Here is a 6,041-nt window from a genome sequence, read left to right on the forward strand (position 1 = left end):
TCATTTTTGTTCACCAAGAGTTACAAAAGAGGAAATGGCAAGGCAAGCTGGGACTTCGGAAAAGATATTTGCAACACACACATATACTTCACAAAAGCTGTGGACGTGGGATAGGGAAGGAACTCCAAGAGTCAATAAAGCAAAAGGCAACAATCCAGCAGGAACACAGGGAGAAGACCCCAATGGACAGCTTGTTGGAGAGACAACGGCTAGTAACTGTTGCTGGGATGAGTCCAGTGCGCTGGGTTCTGCACTCTGGGGTTCCCATCTAACCCAGCTGCACCTTGCCTAAGCTTTGCTCTGAGCTAAGGCCCGGATCCCGTGCAGGAGAGGAGGGGAGGCAGAGCTAGGGTACACCCCCAGGTCTGCAGCTACTGCTGTTCATCCCACATCACACGGGGGGCATGAGTCAGCTGGGCTGCTTGGGCTCTCCCTCTCTGGGTTTCCTGTGTGGATTTTGCTTCTGGGTGCTGACGCAGTTCAAGGGGGCATGGCAGTCGTTCGACGGCAGGGAACACTTTGTGAGAAAATGGTTCTGATCTGGAATGTTTGGTGAGGAGGCTCTCTCAGTACCTTCCAACGTTCCCACCATGGGAGCACTTCCAGAGGCCGCATCTGCATGTTGGCAACTCCAAGCTTTGTGCAAAAGTAGACTCAAGGGTGCCTTCTCTCCATGAGGCAGGCCCCCACTGCTGATGGGCGAGGAAGAGTCTCTGGGGGAGCACAGTGGGTCCTGGGCACACCAGGCTCCTGGGGGATGACCACTGATCTCTGGCCCTGAGTCCCCTGACTCCTGCCTGGCCCTCACCCCCAGCTCAGAAATCAAATATATATATATATATATGTGTGTGTGTGTGTGTATATATATATATACACACACACATATATATATATATATAACATTTTTTTGCACAATTTTTTAAGATGTAGTCTCCATGCCCAACATGGGACTCAAACTCATGACCCCAAGATCAAGAGTCACGTGCTCTACCAACTGAACCAGCAAGGCACCCTCAAATATCTCTCTTTTTTTAAATGATTTTATTTATTTATTTGACAGACAGAGATCACAAGCAGGCAGAGAGGCAGGCAGAGAGAGAGAGGGAAGCAGGCTCCCTGCTGAGCAGAGAGCCCGATGCGGGGCTCGATCCCAGGACCCTGAGATCATGACCTGAGCCAAAGGCAGAGGCTTTAACCCACTGAGCCACCCAGACGACCCCCCTCTTTTTTTTTTTTTTTTGAGGTTTTATTTATTTGACCGAGAGCGACAGCGAGAGAGGAAACGCAGGGGGAATGGGAGAGGGAGAAGCAGCTTCCCTCTGAGCAGGGAGCCTGATGTGGAACTTGATCCCAGGATCCTGGGATCATGACCTTAGCCGAAGGCAGATGCTTAACAACTGAACCAGTCAGGCGCCCCATCCCCAAATATTTCTAACCCATTCATTTCTTACTTCTCCCATGCCTGCCACCTCCTGCCTTGAGCATATGGAGGGACCCTCCTTAGTCACCAGTTCCTACCCGGCCCCTCCCCACTTGGCTTTCCATGCTGTGGCCCAGAGGGATCTGGGGAAGGAGAGAGGAAAGCTTCCCTGCTCAGAACCTGCAGGGGATTCTGTCCACACACAGAACCCCTCCACCACCACCCCCGTGGGCAGTGCACATGTGCATACACGCTGGGAGCAGGCAGAGAGCAGGCAGAGAGCAGGTGCTTCCCGGGGGATCCTTGACGTTTGGAGAACACCCAGCCCATTTTGGCCCCGAGCATGCAGCACAGTGAGGTGTCTTGCTGTGGGTAGATGTCGTCAGACTTGGCCCACTGGCAGCTGCTGTGGGCTCAGGGGGTGAGGAGCAGCTGCCAATTGTATATATTCTGGGAAGCCTACTCTGGCCACTGGGAAGAGAGGGGCTTGGGGGCCCGGCGTGGATGTGGGGAGGTCTGTCAAGAGACCAGAGACAAGGTGATGCCCATGGAGGGCTGAGCACAGAGCCATCTCCACACTCTACGACTTTGGTCCCCTCAGATAAGAGAGGGGCTCAGCCCAGCAAGAGGCATTCTGAAGAAAAGGCTGCTGGGACCCAGCCATAGCCTCCTCGGTCTCTCCCACGCCAACTGCTCCTGGCCCGCCTTCCCCAGTCAGGCTGTGCGTATCAGGCGATGGACATACAACTGGGCTTAAGCTCCAAGGGACATGTATTGGCTCAGGTGAGCATCAGTTGAGTGTGTGTGGATCTTAGGCATAGAGTGGCCGTTGGGCCCTGGAGCTCTCTCCCCAGGCGTGGGCTCTGCTGGTGACCAGTTGGGTCACACCCACACAGGCCTTCTAAGTGGTGGCCTCAGTAGCTCCAGGCACTTCCTTCCCAACAGTTCCAAGAAAATTTCCAGAATTGAGCCTCAGTGGGATGAACTCATCATGTAGCCCCTTTGAACCAGTCACTGTGGCCTTGAGGTAGAATGTGGCAGTTAGCAGGTGGGTATTAGGGACCCCTCTGGAGCTAGGGGTGGCATTAGGAAACCCACGTGTGGTTACGAAAATAAACAAGCCTGGATGAAGGGCAGGCAAGGCCTTCTGGACCCTAACTGCTTCTCTATGTGTGCAGATGATGTCCCAAGCATAGAATTCTCTCCAGGGCTGTGGCCTCTGGAAGAGTCTTCTCTGCCACCATCATAGCAAGCGCCAGGGAAACTTCAGCTTGCTTGAGAGTACACAGTTAACAGATGCCAGCACCAAGGGGTCAGTGGAGGCAAGGACTGAAATTAAAGTTATAAAGAACCAAATAGATATTTTATAGTTTCTTTAAAAATATAATAACTGGATAAAAAGGGATAAAAGATGGCTTTATGGCAGAACAGGAGGGAAAGAGGAAAGAATCAGTGAACTTGAAGATAGAACAATAGAAATTACCCAGTCCAAAAAACAGAGAGAGAGAGAGAGAGAGAGAGAGAGAGTGGATTGGGGTGGGAGCTCAGAGCCTCAGGAACCTGTGCAAAATAACAAAAGAGCTCACATTTGTGCCATCAAAGTCCCAGAAGGAGAGGAGACAAGGAGGTGGAGTGGGGAGACTGAAAAAAAAAAAAAAAAAAAAAAGAAGTTAAATAATGGCTGAAAAGCTCCCAAATTTGGCAGAAGACATAAACCTACAGATTCAAGAAGCTGAACAAACACCAAATGGTATGAACCCAAAGAAACCTCTCCCAAGGCCCATCATCAGCAACCTTCCAAAAACTGAAGACAACAATCCTTGAAAGCAGAAACAGAGAAAATATGCCTTACTGTCAAGGCCGAATAGTTTGCATATCGAGGATTCCTCACCAAAAACCCTGGAGGCCAGAAGGACATGGAAGGACATTTTTAAGGCCTGAAAGAGAACTGCCATCTGTGAACTCCATAGCTTGTGAAAATGCCATTCAAGAATGAGAAGTCAAGACACTCTCACATGAAGGAAAAGCAAGAAAATGTGTTACCAGAAGGCCTTCTGTGAAAGAATGGCTGAAGGAAGCCATCTAAATAGAAAGAAAATGATAAAAGGAGGATTCTTGGAGCATCAGGAAGGAAGAAAGGACAATAGACTTCTTCTCTGTAGCTTCTGAATTACATTGGATTGTTGAAGCAAAAATTATACCAGTGTCTCGTGTCCCAGAGTAGTTAGAGGGAGCATCTCAGTAATTACATTATAAATGGTGGAGGGGAACAGGCTGTAAGGACAGGAAAGACTTCTGCACATCCCGCAAACTGGTAAAAACCAGTAGGCTGTGTTAAGGACGTATATAGAATGTAATCCTTAGAGTGACCACTACAAATCTATGCAAAAAATACACTCAAAAACACTATAGATAACAACAAAATGGAATTCTAAAATGTGTTCAAGTAACCCACAGGAGGGCAGAAAAAAGAAAATTGAAAGAAAAAGAAAAACACAGGTTACAAACAAAACAGGTAAAATGGCAGACTTAAACCGTAACAGAAAATGCAAATAATATGATTCCATTTATGTAACATTTTTGAAGTGACAAAATTATAGAAATGGAGAGCAGATGAAAGTCTGGCCAGGTGAGGGAGGGTTGGGTGGTTGTGACTGGAAGGGGGAAGCAGGAGGGGATCTTTAAGGGGAGGGACAGGTCTGTATCTTAGTCTCAGCCTTAGTTACCCAGGACACAGAACTGGACACGTATATTGTTGTCAATGTCACTGTCCTGGTTTCCGTATTGTCTTATAGTTACAGAAGACATAACCTCTGGGGCAAGATAGGAGAAGGTATGTGGGACCTCACTGTACTATCTTTTCAACTTCCTGAGAAGTTATTGTTATTACAGATCATAATTATTTCAAAAGAAGAAGTAAAGAGGCGCCTCAGTGGCTCGTTTGGTTAAGTGTCCGACTCTTGATCTCAGCTCGGTCTTGCTCTCAGGGTTGTGGGTTGAAGCCCTGCACTGGGCTCTGTGCTGGGCGTGAAGCCTGCTTAAAAAAAAACACAACAAAAGCAAACAAACAAACAAAAAAAAACCACACAAAAAAACAAAAAAAAACCCAAAACCGAAAAAAGAAAGAAGAAGTGAAAAAACACAACAATCCTTGGCTGTTGGTTTTACCCCAGGGCCAGCTCTGATGCTTGCACAACTCTGTGGAGTAGAGCCTGTTCCCTGTGGCCTCCTTTATTTACACCCTGTGGCTGGGGCAGGTTGGACCAGGTGGGTTGGGGGGGGACACACAGCAGGGTGCTTCTGTCTGGGCCCCATACTGGGCTCAGCCCAGACCTCGCCTACAGCAGAGGCCACCGAGGAAATTCTAGGGACACCCTGCCACACCATCTCCTGACCTTGTCTCCTCATTCCCCAGGCCACAGAGTTCATGTTGCCTCTTTGGAGAAACTCCTGATTCCCCCATTTAAAATGCCCCCCAAGTCACATCCTCCAGTGAGGTTCATTATATCACTAATTCCCCTGATGTTTTATAAGTTGCTTATTTTCATCCAGCCCCCAACCCTGCCCCACCAAATGGAAGTCCCATAAAGACTGGTCTTCATATTTCTCTTCCTTTCCCTTCACTTCCCTTCCTTTCCCTTCCCTTCCCTTCCCTTCCCTTCCCTTCCCTACCTTCTTTCTTTCTTTCTTTCAGATTTATTTATTTGGTGGGGGGAGGAGAGCGAGAGAGGGCACACGTGAGTGAGGGGAGGGGCAGAGAAAGAGAATCCCAAGCAGACTCAGTGCTGAACGTGGAGTCCGACACTGGCTCAATCCCATGACCCATGAGATCATGACCCCAGCTGAAACCAAGACTCAGATGCCCAAAGGACTGAGCCCCAGGTGTGGGGCCTATGCTTTCTTATAAGGAGTATACAAGGCCAACATTCTATAAGGGTTTGTGGGATGTGTTCACTAACTGTTGCTGTAACAAGTCACCCTAAAATCGAATGGCTTAAAACACAAACCGTTCATTCTCTCATGGTTTCTGTGGGGAATTTAGAGGCTACGGCAGGGAAGGTGGGACTCTGCCCCATGGTGTCTGAGGGCCTAGCTGGGAGACATCCTCTCCTGGCCATTGGATCCCAGACCTGTCTCCAGAGAGCCCTTTCAGAACTTCCAGGCCATGCCTCAGCCCACGCACACCTCTGTGGCTGCACGCTGTCTGTCCTGGGGATGCGGTCAGGGTCATAGGTGGTAGGTGGAGATGAGAAGAGAGTTGGAATTTCTGGGCAGTCTTTTTGACCTAAACTTTTGAGACATCCTTCTTGGTAAAACCCTCCCCTCAGAGGAATGGCCCCATCACAGCTGGGGCTCCACCCAAAAGAGTGCAAGCTTTGGGGGCCCAGTCCACTCCTGTGTCACAGGACTCTGCTCCCATCATGTGTCTATTTCTTGGTGACTTTCCTGGATCCTGGGGCAAATGGTAGCAGCTCCCAGGGCCACTGTGAGGACCGGGGAAAACATACGGGGATCCCCAGGCAGAGAGCTCTCCCTGAGGCACCTCGCTCAACCCTCACCACCACCAGGCAGGGAGGGGCTGTGACTGCCTCCGTTCTGCAGCTGAGGAAGCTGGAACAGA

This window comes from Lontra canadensis, unplaced genomic scaffold, assembly GCF_010015895.1.
Source record: "Lontra canadensis isolate GAN:19392208 unplaced genomic scaffold, GSC_riverotter_1.0 scaffold133, whole genome shotgun sequence".
Classification (NCBI taxonomy): domain Eukaryota; kingdom Metazoa; phylum Chordata; class Mammalia; order Carnivora; family Mustelidae; genus Lontra; species Lontra canadensis.